We start from the raw sequence: 19,359 nt of genomic DNA, 5'->3' as shown, positions 1-19,359 counted from the left end.
AAAGGAAGGGGACCAAGTCCAAGAGTCACGCCAGGGTACAGGGGGGGCAGGTGCCCACTAAACCCCAGATGAAGGTGCAAAAGGGCTGCCTCTGAATGGAAGAAGCTGAAGATTCTGCTACAATGGAAGGTGCCAGGAACTTCTCCTTTGCACAGAAGATGTCCCACGGCATGCTGGAGGATGCAGAGTTGTTTCCACGAAGAAAGACCGCAAACAAGCCTTGCTAGCTGCAAGACTCACAGTAAAAGTAAATGGGTGCTGCCCGGGCACAGGAAGGACCAGGAGGTCGCCCCTTGGAGGAGGAGACAGAGGGGGCGGTCAGCAGTACAGAGAGCCCACGCTGAAGCAGGCAGCACCTGCAGAAGCACTTGAACAGGCGTTCAAGAAATCTGAGCACAGCGGTCATCTCAACACTACAAAGGAGGGTCCCACGAAGTCGGGGGTAAACTCAGCGAGTTGAGCAATGCAGGATAGGGTGTTGGGGACCTGGGCTATGCTGTGCACAAAGGATTCCTTGATAAGTGCACCGAAGCCCTAGCAGCTGGAAATCACGCAGTACACAGGATTACTGGGGAGGGGAGGCAAGGACTTACCTCCACCAAATTTGGACAGAAGGACCACTGGACTGTCGGGGTCACTTGGATCCAGCTCCTGTGTTCCAGTGACCAAGCTTGTCAAGATGGGAGGGGACCCAGAGGACCGGCGATGCAGAAGTTTGGTGCCTGTGTTAGCAGGGGGAAGATTCTGTCGACCCACAGGAGATATCTTCTTGGCTTCCAGTGCAGGGTGAAGGCAGACAGCCCTCAGAGCATGCACCACCAGGAAACAGTCGAGAAAACCAGCAGGATTAGGTGCTACAATGTTGCTGGTAGTCATCTTGCTACTTTGTTGTGGTTTTGCAGGCGTCCTGGAGCAGTCAGCAGTCGATCCTTGGCAGAAGTCGAAGAGAGAGATGCAGAGGAACTCTGGTGAGCTCTTGCATTCGTTATTTGCAGAGAAACCCACAGGAGAGATCCTAAATAGCCACCTAACCAGGTAAGCACCTATGAGGAGGGGTCTTTGACAACACCTGCTGGCACTGGCCACTCAGAGGCCTCCACTGTGCCCTCACACCTCTGCATTCAAGATGGCAGAGGTCTGGGACACACTGGAGGAGCTCTGGGCACCACCCCTGGGGTGGTGATGGGCAGGGGAGTGGCCACTCCCCTTTCCTTTGTCCTGTTTCACACCAGAGCAGGGGCTGGGGGATCCCTGAACCGGTGTAGACTGGCTTATGCAAGGAGGGCACCATCTGTGCCCTTCAAAGCATTTCCAGAGGCTGGGGGAGGCTTCTTCTCCCCAGCCCTTAACACCTATTACCAAAGGGAGAGGGTTTAACACCCTCTCTCAGAGGAAATCCTTTGTTCTGCCTTCCTGGGACTGGGATGGGCATGGGGGGACTATTCCATGATCTTAGACATGTTACATGGCCATATTCGGAGTTAACATTGTGAATCTACATATAGGTATTGACCTATATGTAGTGCACACGTGTAATGGTGTCCACGCACTCACAAAGTCTGGGGAAATTGCCCTGAACAATGCGGGGGCACTTGGCTAGTGCCAGGGTGCCCTCACACTTAGTAACTTTGCACCTAACCTTCACTAAGTGAGGGTTAGACATATAGGTGACTTATAAGTTACTTAAGTGCAGTGTCCAATGGCTGTGAAATAACATGGATGTTATTTCACTCAGGCTGCAGTGGCAGTCCTGTGTAAGAATTGTCTGAGTTCCCTATGGGTGGCAAAAGAAATGCTGCAGCCCATAGGGATCTCCTGGAACCCCAATACCCTGGGTACATAGGTACCATATACTAGGGATTTATAAGGGTGTTCCAGTGTGCCAATCAGAATTGGTAAAAATGGTCACTAGCCTGCATTGACAATTTTAAAAGCAGAGAGAGCATAAGCACAGAGATTCTGGTTATCAGAGTCTCAGTGACACAGTAAGGCACCACACAGGGAACACATTTAGGCCACAAATGAGCACTGGGGTCCTAGCTAGCAGATCCCAGTGACACATATCAAACACACTGACAAATAGGGTTTCCACTATGAGCACTGGGGTCCTGGCTAGCAGGATCCCAGTGAGACAGTAAAAACACCCTGACATATATTTACAAACAGGCCAAAAGTGGGGGTAACAAGGCTGGAAAGAGGCTACCTTCCTATAACCTAATGCTTCAATTTTTAAGGTAGCTGGTCGAGCAGTTAGGCTAATCCAGGAGCTGTACTAAGCATTTGTTGTACTCACAAAATCAATCATGCACCACACACACTCAGTGAATAACTTGAGAACAGAATTTATACAAATACTTCAGACTTTTATATAATTTTTAAGACCAAAATGGTTAAGATACTTTGGGGGTCATTCTGACCCCCGCCGGCGGCGGTAGCCGCCGGCCTGGCTGGGACCGCCAGAAGACCGTCCCGCGGTCATAAGACCGCGGCGGTCATTCTGGGTTTCCCACTGGGCTGGCGGGCGACCGCCAAAAGGCCGCCCGCCAGCCCAGTGGGAAACACCCTTCCACGAGGAAGCCGGCTCCGAATGGAGCCGGCGGAGTGGAAGGTGTGCGACGGGTGCAGTGGCACCCGTCGCGAATTTCAGTGTCTGCAAAGCAGACACTGAAATTCAAAGTGGGGCCCTCTTACGGGGGCCCCAGGGGCCCCACGACACCCCTCACCGCCATCCTGTTCCTGGCGGTCGGAACCGCCAGGAACAGGATGGCGGTGAGGGGGGCGGAATCCCCCATGGCGGCGCAGCAAGCTGCGCCGCCATGGGGGATTCCCAGGGCAGCGGAAAACCGGCCAGACACCGCCGGTTTTCCTGTTCTGACCGCGGCCAAACCGCCGCGGTCAGAATGCCCTGCGGGGCACCGCCAGCCTGTTGGCGGTGCTCCCACCGACCCCGGCCCCGGCGGTCCTTGACCGCCGGGGTCGGAATGACCCCCTTTAGGTACTTTTTGAGTTATGATTTTTCAAAGTTTTAATAAAGTTAGTCTTTCTGTGCGTAATTACGCACCATAGGAATCAATGGAAGGTCACCTAGAAAAATGCATAGAAAATCACACAGTTGAGTTACCAGTCTCTTCTTTTGCAGGAAGGTCGATGAGGTTGGTGGGCACACCATGCCAGATGGAGAGTCTCTGGCAGCTCCCGGTTCCCGTGGGAGTAGTGCTGGAAAGTCTCTTGGCACAGGGCCACTTGGAGGGACAACCTGGAAAAGGAGCTTGCAGATTTAAAGGTGGTACCTTTGGGTCCCCTTGGGCTGACAAGGTCACAAGGGGTTAGGGACCTGTGGCACAGCAGGTTCCGTGATGCAGGGCTCAGGTCGGCGAGATGCAGGGCAAGTTGGAGGTCTTGGATGCTGTGTGCAATGGAACCCGCTGGAGGTAAGTCTTCTTTCCTGGGGCCTTGCAGGATGACGAGGGCTTTCTCCTGGTCCAGTTGCAGCTCTGGGTGAGCTGCTTTTGCTATTGTCCAATGTGCACTGACCAGTACCTGGTGTATTGGCAACACTCGGCCACGGAAGGTTGCAGTGCCACCAAAGTTGGCACACTTGTAGGTCTCGTCTGGGTTGTCATTGGTGTGTCATCGGGTCCGGCTGCAAATTCCAGTTGCGGAGATATTGTCCGGTCTGCGAAGTGACCCTCACCGGCTTGCTGGTTCTTTGCAGGTTTCTTTGGTTTCTTGAGTGGTGCCTCCACTCAGGAGGGATATCTCAGACTATTAGCAAAGCCTGGAGGTCCTCTGGGTCTTTTGAGGTCGGTCCAGTGGTCAGCTCCTCCGCAGTGACGACTGTCAGGGTGCTGGTGCAGCAAGCAGGGGTCTGGGAGCCGCTTCTGTTGCAGCAGGTCCTCTATTCACGTCCTGTCTTATTTTCTTCCTGATTAATCTAGTTTCTTGGTCTAGGGAAGCCCACTAAATACTGAATTTAGTGGGCGTTTTGGGGGGAACCTGGTAGTGTCCAAGAGTACACTTACTATCGGGTGGCTACACCCACTACAGTGACCACTTACGGTGGGAAGGGTCCCTACCCTAAACCTCATTGGCTATTTTCGTGCCATCAAACATGGAAAAAAATTAAATGGAGGGTCCACTTTGCCTGCAAGCCCCTAGGGGTAGTGCATGCTAATTAAGACCCATCCTCCTACCCTTTGTGTGGTTTCCCACCTTTGCTCCCACCAAAAGTAGGGGTTCACAAAGGGGGGAGCCATCTGATGTTAGCAGCAAGCCTGGGGGCCTGAGATTTAAGGGCGGTAGCCCTTTGAAGCTCACCTCCAGAAAGAGTGCACATTCCTGAGGGAGGGGGTGTTAACTCCTCCACCCAGGAAGGGCATTGTCTTACAAACCAAAGAGACAGGGCTCTCCCTCACAGTTTGTTTATTGGCTTTCTGGAGGTGGCATGCTGGACAGAACCCGTTAGCAACCATGCCAGTTCGGTTGGCTTTTGGGAACACCTCTAAGGTGATCCCTGGGTACATTTAGGGTTAAATCCAATACTGGTACCAGTTTGGACTTATCACCCTGAACTGTTTGATACCAAACACCCATGGTGCAGACTGGTCATCATGTAGCTGAGGAACTCGTGTTTGATCAGTGTCCAGTACATGTACTTAAAATGGCTGCTCTGTTCACTTACTATGTCCCAGATTTGGCAAGGACACAGTGGGGGAATATTGCTCATGCAACTATGCACTCACATTTAGTACGGTGCACCCTGCCTTAGGGCTGAAAGGCCTGCTAGAGGGGTGACCTACTCATACCATATGCAGGGTAGGGTAGACAAGGCACACAGGGAGTGTGCCATGTCAAATTTGTCTTTTTAGGTTTGCCACAGGACACTCAGCCTGCAATTGCAGTACTGGGTACATCTGGGTGCAGGGCCCTAGAGGGTGTCACAATCAGGGCTGCTGCCCTCAGGGGCCTACTCCTAATATCCCATGCCCTGGTGATAGGTGTACCCATTTACTAGGGACTTACAGTGATATTTAATAGTGTATCCAATTGTGCCAAGCATCACAACATATTTAGGGAAAGAGCTCTGGCCCAGGGAACCTGGTTAGTGGGGGCCCTGGGCACTACAACTACAACTTCTAGGACACATCAACATCAGGAAAAAAGTGGGGACTTACCATGCAAAAAGAGGCCTTCTCTCACAAGCGCGGAAGCAGCCCGGCTAGGTCTGTGGTGAGGCTTCTTCTCCATTGCGTGCTCCCCCACATCTGGGCCTAGACAAACTGCAACTCTCTTTTAACCTATCGCAAGACATCACAGGTGTGAACTATAAGAAGCAAAAGAAGCATAAGAAGCTTAGAACCTAATTAATCTATTAACATTGGCTCCCACACTACCAAGTTTTGCGACTGGGTCCCACCTTTATCCTTCATCCTTACCCTCAACCTTATCCTTACCCCGGCCTTCCACCCCCACCCAGGACTCATCCAAAGCATCAAGCAAGAAGAAGCATGCAGGAAAGTGGAGCACAGCAGCCCTCCTTCAACAATCATTGGTACCTGGCCCATCACATTCCACCACCGGTGCAACGTCCAATGCGCTCAGAGGACATAGAAGAGATCTCAATATTCACCACAAGGTGAGCAGGCATCTTCAAGTAAGCTGGAAGCTACCCCACAAGCTATCCTGTAAGCTATCCCTATAAAGTGCACAACCTGTGCAGTCTGAGGCAGGCACCTGTGATGGACTAAAAGAAAGGTGGACTTAACAGAAACCATTCCAAGAGCTCAAGCGTAAAAAGACCCGCCAACTTCACACAAACTTTAACCAACTTGGGTACTGCCTCAGCCCGAGCCCCAGCCCCAACCTCTTTAAGTAGATTCTTTACAAGGATGTCGACTTCAAACAGGGAATGCACTGCAAGAAACCTAGAGAAACAACAACCTGCCTAGCTCACACTGGATGAACAGGCTGTTCCAGCTGAACAATCCTGGGAAATATAATTGGAACAAAATCTTTACACTACAATACCGCCCAAATGGCTGGGGACATTCCCCGACCACCCCATCAAGCTAGGCCCAACACCTAGGCAGTATATTATGGTCAAAGAGATAGACAAAATAGGCATAGAGCTAAATGAGATAATTGAGATATCCTCGGCACTCACTTTGACACAGACTACTAATGGCAAAGACGTTGAACTCGGTGTACACACAACGCAGCACAATAGCCGTTTCCATGGTGACCTCTTCAATGCCCACCTGTGATGCATGCCTACTTCTAACTCAATGCAAGGCAAGTCTGCAAACATAGTAGGGGCACAGTTCTGTCATGAAGCCACAGATGAAGCGTCGGCAGGAGGGCCTGCATTTGCTCATTCAAACCATGTGAAAAGCCACTGTAATTCACCAATGGAGAGTCTGCCTACCCTACTAGCCTCAAGTAAGCGAAATCGCCACATACCAGTGGCAGTCACCAACAGCCCAGGGATAGATATATAGCAAAGAAACCTCAACACTGGACTACATATTCTTGAGCAAACTCCTCTCCAAAAAACTTCTGGATTTTTCAATAATGCAGCAGCAGTCCAGTGATCATCTTCCCCCAACTGCTGTGATATCTCTGCAGTCACTCAGCCCCCACATTCTAAACATTCGGGGCTCCCCTACTGGGGAAGAAATTTACACACTCTTTTTAAGAGTGAAATGGAAGAAAATAGACACCTCTTACTGGCACACTAGAAAAGCAATCAGCATTCGACGAACACCAACAGTCCTGGTGCAGATACAATCTTGCAATGGCCATCAATAACAGCAGCTTTGTACAATCGCTTCAAGGAACATCAACCACAAGTATCCAGTGATTAAGGAAAATGACTGCTGCCTGAGACAACACTACAGTGCAAAGGTGAAAGAGAGTAAAAGAAACCCAAGGCAGACCATCTGACTCTATCTTCTCTGCCTCTATACATGAATTGGGACTGAGAAGCTCCACCAGAAATGTGCTACAGCTAGAAAACTGCACAGCAGGCATGTATGGCAGCACAAAAAATAAAAGGAAGACTTGCAAAGGCAACATAGCTACAGCCTCCTACAACAAAACAGACAGGCTGAATTCTGATGGTACCTTAATAGTCCTAAGGGACACTTTCCAGACAGACGCAATGGAGTCCCTGCGGACATATGAATCAAGCATGTTCAAACTCTCTATTGCACGTCCCCCATAAGACCTAGTGAAGCCACTCCCCTGGTGCCACATGACAACACAGCACACAACTACTCTTACTCCAAAAACATGGTATGGCATACAGTTGCCCACCTTCAACTTCTACACAGGGGGGTTGCAGTTGCGTGATTAAAATCCTCAAGAATAAAAGGAGGGATGGGGCCCCTGCGCGGCAAACCTATTTAAGGATTATGCATTCTGGACCTCCCTTCTCACTCCTCTCTATCGGTTCTGCAGTATAAATGCCACAGTCCCTGAATCCTGAAAGGGTTCAATTTGACAAACTATACTCAAAAAAGGAGATAACACATATCCGACAAACTTTAGGATGGTTGCGCTACTGGACATTGAAGCCAAAGCACATGCGAAGCTGCTATTAAATTATCTAGACACCTGGGCTAGAGATGAGGGCATTCTGTCCATTTATCAATCAGGCTTCAGGGAAGGGGCTTCCCCTACAGATAACATCATAGCCTTAGCTTATCTGGCAGAGCAGACCACTCAGCCAGACAACCACCCTCTCTTCGCAGGCTTTGTAGATTATTCCACAGCTTTCGATGGCATGGGCAGGATCATACTCTGGAAGAAATTACATAACTGGGGAATCCTGGAAAAACTCATGGATGCCATAGTAGCCCTCTATTCTCAAACTTGAGTCCAAATCAAACACACCCACCCTACAACAACTGCTAAAGTGCACACAGACCAAGGTCTCAAACATGGATGTGTCCTTGGGGCGGTGCTTGTCAACCTGTACACCGTTAACCTAGGAAACTCTTTAAATTCGGCAAATCTGCTAGTTCCTAAAATCAGACGGGAACGTTTGTTCTTTATGCAGTATGCTGACGACCTGATCCTCATGGATCATACAAACATGGGATAGAGAGAGAGAGCCCTGAATGCATTAAATGCATATACATCACCAATAATGTAGTGGCAAGCTGCAAGAAGACAAAGTTTGTCATATTTGGCCACTATCGCATTAAACACAACCTGCAATGGAAATTTGGAAACTTGAAAATGACTACTCCCAACTACCTGGGGGTGTGGTTTGTGAGCAACGGCAAAGCCAAGATGCACCTGGGCAGAAGAAAGGGACAAGGTAGTGACCTATGCCTTGTGCAAACTTCACACCCCTCTACACAGTCCAAACACCGAGGCCACCCAGAAGGTAATTAGATGAAAACGAATACCTTCCTCTGCTACTGACAATTATCCTTTCCGGGAGCCTACGTGGACACTATGGAGCGGGCTCAATGCTGCACCTATAAGCATATTTTTCAAATCCCTACATACCTATGCAACTCTTTAGTATGCCTCAAGTTCGGATTGAACAAACTGTCCTTTGAGAACTGGAAAACCATAGACCAGAACTATGGCAGAGTTTGAGCATCGCCTGCAAACACAATGAAAGAAATCCTGATGCGTTTTTTTGGAAACTGAAAGAACTCTTGGTCGGAATACCTGATAAAAGTCTGTTTTGAACGAAACCTGGCCACGGACAGCCGGGTAAAGATTGTAAACCATCCCACGTTTCTAAAAACTGCCCTAACAAAACAAGTTAGGCTACTATCTAGGCAGAAATATCTCAGTTCTATTGATGCTTCTAATAGTAACACCCAGGTGATACAGAACTCATGCAGAGATAAGCACTGCAAGACATATTTAAACGGTGCAAACCCGATGGGCCTAGTACTCAGCAAAATCAAATCAGGTCTCTATCTGAGCCAGAGACCAAGCTTACAATTAGCACTGTGCAATATAATGCTCGCATGTAAAATCCACATGCATCGCCCATGCTCCTACTTTTGCCACTTTGCACGTTTGACTTTGCCATCCTGTTCGTATGCCCAAAAGTGTTACGTTTACAGACCCCGTTCATTAGGCTCCTCTGACACTACTGACCCCACCTATCACTTTTTGACACCCTAGCACTTTAGCATCCCTATGCGCCCGGCCAGCTTTCGACAATTCAAACGCACTGATTATGCCCTTCTCTTCAGCACTGTGCGCTCAAGCGAGTCCGTTCTCTTTGCTGGCAGCTGGAAAGATCCATAAGCATAGGCCCAACTTGACAGCCTGAGATGGGGATGAACAGATAACCTTTCCTTACTCATCGTTTTCTTTAAAGCTTGTCTAAACTGACAGATAACTTTGTATAATATTTAATTGTTTTTAATGGGTGATGAATATTGTATTTGTAATTTCAAACATCTTGATATTTTGTAATAATTTTAATTAATTGACACAAATAAAGTATTCAATACAATCCTGTTGTGCTCATGTGATGTTTTTTTTCAATACATTTAGTACAGTTGAATAAATTACAATAAATCCCATACTTCTGGTCCTCTGGGCTACTCTCCCCTTGCACCCCAACACCCTCACCCACCTCTCTGAACAGCACAGTATATCACCATCACTAATCATCAACATTATCACAGTCCAGCATTCACAATCAGTGCACATGCCATAAGCAATCTGACCTATGTGAGGTCACACATAGTCCTTTCCTACGTCCCAATGCTGCTGGACGCTTGGTTGGTGTCTTGATTATCCGCGCGCCCCCCAGTGCTTCCCCTGCTGATGAGGTGGCCCATGATATTGCCCCATCCTGAAGTTTTTTTGTCCCTGCTGGTCAATTTTTTGGGGTCTTCTCCAGGGTCCACTCTAGCGTATCCCACATCTACAATTCGGTGCTGAGGTGATGCATGCTCAGCCACCCAATGGCAATCCATCACTTCGCTAGTAACAGGACCAATTGAAGAAATTTACATTGCATTTTTACCCCCTTTTGTCGCTCTACAAAGTCCAATAACAGGTGACGAGGCTGTAAAGGACTATGGGACTCCTGTGTCCCTCTACACTGCCTCTCCCACCCCCTGCCAATATTCCACTACATCCCGACAGGTCCAGGAATGTAGCACTATCCTCCCCACAATTGGGACAGTCCCGTGATCTGGTTGGGTATATTTGTGCCAATGTCCTTGGGGTCAGGTACTTATGGTGGAGAAAATTGAAGTGGAGTAGCTTAAATTGTGCATTTCCTGATACTCTCTGTACCAGTTTGCACATCCTCAACCAGTCCCTGTCTGTCAGCTGCATATCCCAGGCGTGTCTACCTTTATACTCAGGCCTAAGAGAATCCGACTTCACGGCCCTATCCGTCTGTGTTATTAGGTGGTGCCCCATGCCAATTTGCAAAAGGTTCTCAAGAGCACGCATTGTAGGAAGGCTGTCTGGGAAACCCTCCACACCTCCCATTCCGGCTAGTTTGGCATACTGCAGAAACTGCCCTGGGCCAACCTGAAAAGTCTTCTGTGTCTCCAGAAATATGGGAAACCTATCCACAAGGTACAAGTCCCCACGTAGTTGGTATCCCCCCCCTCTCCATCCAACTATCACCATGTTGTTACTAATCTGACGAAAGGGATGCAGGTCCTAGATGTCTATGTTTCTGGTAAACCGTGAATGTCTGACGATCCTCTTGATAATCTGTTCCCAGATTTGGGTGGTCTATCGAACTATGTATGGCACCCCAGCCCCCTAGGTTGCTCTATCTCATCAACAGTACAGGCAAGGACCTCACCTACTTCCCCCATTTGTACCCTTTTCTCCCAGTTAGCCTCTTGACTAGCCACTTGGAGGCATGCTGAATAGCGGCTGCATATCAGTACAGTTCAAGGTTTTAAATCCCCAGGTCTGCCAGCTCTTGGTCCAGCTGAAGGGTTATCAGTGCCTTGCTGGAGCACCCACCAGCCCACACCAGTAAGAACAAGATCCTATTCAACTGCTTTAAGACATCTAATTTTGGGGCACAGAAGGGGCCATATGTACGAACACATTTTCCCATAGACACAGAATGGGTAAAACCCTTTGCTACATCTAGCCCAAGGTGTTTTGTAGATGATATAAGGAACATGGTAACAGTACCATCTTGGCTACTGCCACCCATTCGATGATGGGTAGTGGAAGTGTTCACCAAAAGCGCATTGGAGAGTGAATCCCTCTCTAACCCTACCGCTTGTTATAGGCATATTGCCAATCTGCCATTCCTGCAACTTAAACTTCCAGGTACCGAAAAACTTCCATCTCCCATCTTAGTCCCAGGTCAGGGAGTTTCTCCCTTTCAAAACCAGGCAAAACCTCCAGGGAAAACAGCAGGCTCTTGGGTTGATTTACCCAAGTCCCCCAAATTCCTCAAATAGCTGCATCAAGTGGGGCAGTGAAGTTCAGGGTTCCTTAGGATAGAAAAATGCGTTATCAGCATACAGGGACATCAGGTGTGTTAATTCTCCAATCGCTATCCCCCAGTTACAGATATCTCTTCTCCACTGCCAGTGCAAACAGGGGAGGAGACAGTGGACATTCCTTTCTCGTGCCCTGCTCCACAGTCCAAGTTTCCGTCAACACTCCACCTGACATTACATGCACCATAGGTCCCTTGTAGAGCAGTTCTACCCAGCCACGAAAATAAGGTCCAAACACCATCTGTCAAAGTACTTCCATTGGTTAAGCCCACATCAAGGTATCATATGTCTTCTCTAAATCAACTGCAACCAGGGTAAGTTCATCTGCACAGCTCAGAACCAACTCAAGTGCAGCACATGAGTGAGTCTCCTAAGGCTCATGGCAGCACTACAGCCCAGAAGAAACCCACACTGGTCTTCATGTACGAACTGCCTTATCACCCATTGCAACCTATTAGCTAACACCTTACAGAGGACTTTGGTGTCTGTATTAATTATAGTCAGAGGTCTGTAGGAGGCTCTAGGAGTCTAGATTCGTCAGCTCTGTCTGACTTGGGAATCTTAGGAATTACACCATTCCACATAGTCGGTGGGTGGGAGCCCACTCTGCGTGCCTCATTATGCACCTCCAAAAGCCTCTCACAGAGTACAGGCAGAAAGGCCGGTAGAAACCTGCCGGATAGCCATCGCCTCCCAGTGTCTTTCTATTGATCATCGATCGCATGGCCTCTATGTTCCTGTAGGAAAGTAATATCTTGCCTGGCATGTTACCCCCATTTTTACTTGTGTGTCAGTTTGTTTTTGTTGTCTGTCTCACTGGGATCCTGCTAGCCAGGACCCCAGTGCTCATAGTTGTGGCCTGAATGTGTGTTACCTGTGTAGTGCCTAACTGTGTCACTGAGGCTCTGCTAATCGGAACCTCAGTGCTTATGCTCTCTCTACCTTTAAAATTGTCACTGCAGGCTAGTGACTATTTTTACCAATTCTAATTGGCACACTGGAACAGCCTTATAATTCCCTAGTATATGGTACCTAGGTACCCAGGGTATTGGGGTTCCAGGAGATCCCTATGGGCTGCAGCATTTCTTTTGCCACCCATAGGAAGCTCAGACAATTCTTACACAGGACTGCCACTGCAGCCTGAGTGAAATAACGTCCACGTTATTTCACAGCCATTTTACACTGCATTTAAGTAACTTATAAGTCACCTATATGTCTAACCCTCACTTGGTGAAGGTTAGGTGCAAAGTTACTAAGTGTGAGGGCACCCTGGCACTAGCCAAGGTGCCCCCACATAGTTCAGGGCAATTTCCCCGGACTTTGTGAGTGCAGGGACACCATTACACGCGTGCACTACATATAGGTCAATACCTATATGTAGCTTCACAACGGTAACTCCGAATATGGCCATGTAACATGTCGAAGACCATGGAATTGTCCCCCCATGCCAATTCTGGTATTGGGGTGCCAATCCCATGCATCCCCGGGGCTCCAGCATGGACCCCGGGTACTGCCAAACCAGCTCTCTGGGGTTTTCACTGCAGCTACCGCTGCTGCCAACCCACAGACAGGCTTCTGCCCTCCTGGGGTCTGGGCAGCCCAGTCCCAGGAAGGCAGAACAAAGAATGTCCTCTGAGAGAGGGTGTTACACCCTTCCCCTTTGGAAATAGGTGTTAAGGGCTGGGGGGAGTAGCCTCCCCCAGCCTCTGGAAATGCTTTGAAGGGCACAGACGGTGCCCTCCTTGCATAAGCCAGTCTACACCAGTTCAGGGATCCCCCAGCCCCTGCTCTGGCGCGAAACTGGACAAAGGAAAGGGGAGTGACCACTCCCCTGTCCATCACCACCCCAGGGGTAGTGCCCAGAGCTCCTCCAGTGTGTCCCAGACCTCTGCCATCTTGAATCCAGAGGTGTGAGGGCACAATGTAGGCCTCTGAGAGGCCAGTGCCAGCAGGTGATGTTAGAGACCCCTCCTCATAGGTGCTTACCTGATTAGGTGGCCAATCCTCCTCTGAGGGCTACTGAGGGTCTCACCTGTGGGATTTTCCTCAGATGACGACATGCAGGTATACACCAGAGTTCCTCTGCATCTCCCTCTTCAACTTCTGCCAAGGATCGACCGCTGACTGCTCCCGGATGCATGCAAAACTGCAACAAAGTGGCAAGAAGACTACCAGCGACATTGTAGCGCCTAATCCTGCTGGCTTTCTCGACTGTTTCCTGGTGGTGCATGCTCTGGGGGCTGTCTGTCTTCACCCTGCACTGGAAGCCAAGAAGAAATCTCCCATGGGTCGACGGAATCGTCCCGCTGCTAACGCAGGCACCAAACTTCTGCATCACCGGTCCTCTGGGTCCCATCTCATCGTGACGAGCATGGTTCCTGGAACACAGGTGCTGGACCCAAGTGACCCCGACAGTCCAGTGGTCCATCTGTCCAAATTTGGCAGAGGTAAGTCCTTGGCTCCCCTCGCCAGACAGTAATCATTTGTGTACTGCATGAACTGCAGCTGCTAGGGCTTCTGTGCACTTTTGCAAGGAATCATTTGTGCACAGCCGAGCCCAGGTCCCCAGCACTCCATCCTGCATTGCTCAACTCGCTGAGTTGACCACCGACTTCGTGGGACCCTCCTTTGTAGTGTTGAGACGACTGCCATGCTCTGTTTTCTGGAACCTGTGTTCAAGTACTTCTGCCGCTGCTGCCTTCTTCTGCGTGGGCTCTCTGTGTTGCTGAGGGCCCCCTCTGTCTCCTCTTCCAAGTGGCGACCTCCTGGTCCTTCCTGGGCCCAGGCAGCACCCTTTTTCTTCAACCGAAAACCTTTGCAGCTAGCAAGGCTTGTTTGCAGTCTTTCTACATAGAAACAACTCTGCACCCTCCAGCATTCCGTGTGACATCCTCTGTGTAAAAGAGAAGTTACTGGCATCTTCCGCTGTTGCAGAATCTTCAGCTTCTTCCACCCAAAGGCAGCCAATTTGCACCTTCATCCGGGGTTTATTGGGCTCCTGCATCCCCAGACACTTTCGTGACTCTTGGACTTGGTCCCCTTCCTTTACAGGTCCTCAGGTCCAGGAATCTGTCTTCAGTGCTTTGCAGTCAGTTGTGGTCTTTGCAGAATCTCCTATCACAACTTTAGTATGTTTCTGGGGAAGTAGGGTCACTTTACTCCTACTTTTCGGGGTCTTGGGGTGGGGTATCTTGGACACCCTTAGTGTTTTCTTACACTCCCAGTGACCCTCTACACATAACACTAGGCCTGGGGTCCCTAAGTGGTTTGCATTCCACTTTCTTAGTATATGGTTTGTGTTGCCCCTAGGCCTATTGCATCCTATTGTATTCTACAGTGTTTGCACTACTTTTTTAACTGTTTACTTACCTGATTTGTGTGTATATTTTGTGTATTTTACTTACCTCCTAAGGGAGTATATCCTATGAGATATTTTTTGCACATTGTCGCTAAAATAAAGTACCTTTATTTTTAGTAACTCTGAGTATTGTGATTCTTATGATATAGTACCTATATTATATAAGTGGTACAGTAGGAGCTTTGTATGTGTCCTAGTTCAGCCTAAACTGCTCTGCTATAGCTACCTCTATCAGCCTAAGCTGCTAGAACACTACTAATCTACTAATAAGGGATAACTGGACCTGGCACAAGGTGTACGTACCATCAGGTACCCACGATAAGCCAGGCCAGCCTCCTACAGTTCCTCCAAGGTGAGATCTGCCTGAAGGCCTTCCACATAGGTCTCTAGTACCCTAGGCACTCACACAGCTACCACATAGCTTTGGACAGCATCAGGTGTTCTCGCAGGGGTCTCCTCATGCAGCCCGCTTAGATGTTCTGTGAAAGCATTCTTTATGGCCCTGCTCTGTACGATCTGGGCATTCCATGCAGCACACTTGTGGTGTCTCTATCTCCCTCTACAACACCCTGGCAAGCAGGCGGCTAGATTTGTCTCCTTCTCTATGTAAGGCTTGATGGAATGTTTTAAGTGTGTATTTGTCCAACGTGTCCCATATGTCCCCCATGCAGCGCCATAAGCCCAGAAGTTACCCTTGGGCATCCAGAGCCCCCCTCCCTACTCTGTACATTTACTAGCCACCCCTCCCAGTGAAGCAAATCTTTTTGGATTTGTTTCTTCACCCCATATACCTTATTGAGGCACATTCCCTTCACCACACCCTATATTGCTTCCCATTCATTAACGCTCATGCTTGTCAAGCCCCAGTTGCCTGCCATGTGCTCATCAATTGCCTCCGAAAGTTCCATCAGACACATCTTGTTGGTCAAAATGTCAGGCGGCAGTCCCCAAGTTAGAGGTGGGCCCCTTCTATCCCCAAAGTATATTTTACCATAATTGGGGAATGATCTAATAGAAATCTACCCAGATATCGAGCAGTTATAAGTCTATGCATGCTTAGGCCACCAACCAGGATAAGGTCAAGCAGGTTCTATGTGCTGTGAGTAGGAAAGTAACAGGAATACTCCTTGGAAGTAGGGTGCAAGGCTCTCCAGGCATCTATAAAACATGTATTTGTCATAGCATCATTCAGTGCCAATGTCATGCCCGGTTTGGTATGCTGTCTTGGTAGTTCCCTAACCATCTCACCATCTAGGAATCAGTGGAATTTCCCAGTCCAGAGTTGGGGCATCCCTATATACTCTGTCAGAAGACCCTGCACTTTGTAGTAGTAGCAGGTATCATCCGTGTTCGATGCGTAAGTGTTCAATAGACAAATTTCCTTCACAACTAGTGCATCAAACAGTAGGACATATTGTCCTGCAATGTTCACCTCAGAGTAGAGGTGGCAAAAGGGGATCCCCGGGGCTATCCACACTGATATCCGTCTGGCATATCCAGAGTATGTGGCTGAGTAGATCTGACCCCCCTTTTTTCAAACGTTTCTGGGACTCCACCTCTGTTGGATGAGTCTCTTGCGGCAATGCTATTGCAACCTGTTGCACTTCAGGAACATGAGGACTCTCTCTGTGCACCTTTGGAATCCCTGGACATTCCAGGTGATAACGTTGTAGCTGTTCACCATCCTAACAGGATCATGTGCATTACAGAGAGCTGAGGTGCCCAAGTCACATTAGTCTCTCCGCAACCGACCCGAAGTGTAGAGGCTAGAAAGGAAACCGCGCGAGCAACAACAAGAAGTAAACTAGAAAGGCCAATCCAATGAACCTTAAAACACCAAAAACATTCCCTCCCAACAGCCCACACTGGAGGGACATGGGTAAACCAAGAAACCTGTGCCTGCTAATAGAAACCTGGCTAATCTAACAACTTAGCACAGTACCTCAGTCAGAATATACATTTTCCCTAACACTATTACAGTCCCCCCTTCCGTTCCTGTAATCACAGTTTATTCAACCTGTAGCAAGAGCAGGTGTGTCCCCCAGCGCCACCCAAGATTCAAGGACCTCTAAGGCACAGTAGTGTGCCCACACCCCTGTAGGCCTTGCTCCAGTAGGATTTTCCTCTGCTCCAATCATTTCAGCAGGATGACGTCCACTCTACAGGTCAGCCTCCAGCACAGTGCCAGTCAGGGACGCTCCTGCCACTTCAGCAGCCAGCACCCCTGGACCCCCATGCAGACACCAAATCCACCATCACCAGCAGTGTAACAAAAGGCAACATCCAACTTAAAAGTCACCATGCAAGAGCCCATCACAGGTCAAAATATCAAGGGAAAATCAGTGCAGCCAGCTATACCAAGCTAGGGCTCAATCTATCCAAGCGCTTCAGCTGTTTGGTCGCGGTGTCTCCCCCTTCTTACTCAAGAGAGTGAGCATCTCCATCTGTGATGACACCTCCTCATAATGCATGGTACCGTCCTCTTGAACATGGCATCTGAAGTCCTGCATGTGTTAACTACAGCAACGCCCAACTGTCCACATAGTCGTCCACTGAGTCTCGCCGAACTTTAGGAATCCACAGTACTCTGCTCCCCTCCAGTTGGCACATGGACACCCGACTCCCATGTCCCAGAGTTCACGCTAGGTCCAGACCTCCTACAGTGGATCAAAAAAGTGTGTTTTACCAATGGCAATTATGTGCTATGTGGCCTGGGTACATGTATCTCAGGTTCATGGCTTTGAGTTTTTGCTTGACCTATGGGAATTACTTCCCCTGGCGCTGAACCTTGTGGGTGTAATCCAGATAAATGGCAATCAGATGCTTTTGCATTAGTGGCACGATGGATGCAACAGCTACTACCCCAAGACCCCCTCTTCAGCTTTTTATGGTGGAATGTGCCCATCGGGTGCCACTGTGCAGACCGCTGTCGGGATCCAATCCCCGACCATTTCTGTTGCACTTGCTGAACTACAGGGATAACTATGCAGTTCTGCGGGAGGTGCGGAAACTGGATGAAGTTGCTGTGGATGACACTAAAGTTTTGTTTTTTCCTGACTACCCACTAACAGTGCACACTAACACTCCTTCCTTGTAGTTAAACAGAAGTTTCACAAACTAAACATCCATTACCCTATCCTCTTCCCCATGTGGCTGCGCATGGCAGTCGCGGGAAGTTTTCTAGGATACAGCATGTGCAGTCATCTCAATCAGGGAACATTTCCTTGCATAACACTCTATTTATTCTCAATGTACACAAAGATTTTCCATGCCTTGTCTTCCTTTTCTGTAGAAATTAGATGCCCCTGAGGACGCATGGAACTGTCTGGAATCAAAATGATATTCCACTGTGGACCACCCCAGCTGCACTGACACTATACCCCGTGACAGGAAGACCCCACAATGTAGAGGCAGATGCTCCCGACCAAGGGAGTCACCACAGCCGAAGAGTGCACCTGGACTGGAACAAGTAATATAGGAAAGGCATCAAGCGCTGCAGAAGGCAGTGGAGCTTGGAGAGCTATGTCATCAATCTGAGACTGGTGATTTATCGGACAGGTCACTCAGTGATGATAGCTCCTCTGCTACAGGACTGTTCTGAGCAGATTCTTCTGCTCCCCGGACATCACACTACAAACTGCTGATAACATTATACAACATGTTACTAACACAAATGTGACTATGTATGTTCTAGGTCTTACTAACAAACATGCTTAGTACAGTTACCTTCTAAGCACCAACTGCAAAAACTTATTACAAGTCCCTCTTCGGCGGAGGAACAACATTAACATCTGGGGACCCAACAGGTTCCTGCACCCTAGATGACACATACTACAAAAAGGCACACCTAAGTGAACAAACCAGCCAGATATTAATACAAGTCTAAGGATTCTCATTATTGAAACATTTTTTCTCTCGACACGCACAACATCCCCACACTGAACATCCAGCTACAGCCCCCCCCCCCTTCAGTGCCTCAACTGACTCAGTTGAATTGAATATGTGCTACCTAATAGTTCGGGAAGGAAACTTTATATCTTTGCTCTGATGGTGTTTCAGGTTTCACGTTACAGCTTCATGTAAAAATAGTCAAGACCACTAGCTTGCCATAGTTAAAACCCCCACCTCAGATCCTCCACGAAAACATCAAACAACACTGCCCCTTTGCAGATAACACCGCAAGCCCCATTGATTGGATAATGTACTCCTTTCAACAGGGTCCCTTTCAATATGCTCACCTAGAACGTGAGAAGTATGCACACACCATCTTGTCAATTCTCTGTTTATTCTTACCTGAAAAGGTGAGCCATGCACATAGCTCTACTGCAGAGACACACCTTATCCACGCTGAAGCCCCTTTAAGCTACAAAGATGCTGGAGGGACCAGGTATTTGTTTCAAACTACTCCACTTATGCCAGAGGGGTCTTAATGTGGGTTAGACTCGGAATCCCATTCACAGTTGAGGAAACTTTGACAGGCTTAGAGGTGCAGTTTGTACTGGTGAAAGGCCGACTTAATGGACAATTCAT

Source organism: Pleurodeles waltl, chromosome 3_1 (assembly GCF_031143425.1).
Source record: "Pleurodeles waltl isolate 20211129_DDA chromosome 3_1, aPleWal1.hap1.20221129, whole genome shotgun sequence".
NCBI lineage: Eukaryota > Metazoa > Chordata > Amphibia > Caudata > Salamandridae > Pleurodeles > Pleurodeles waltl.
Note: the sequence above shows the minus strand (reverse complement) of the source record.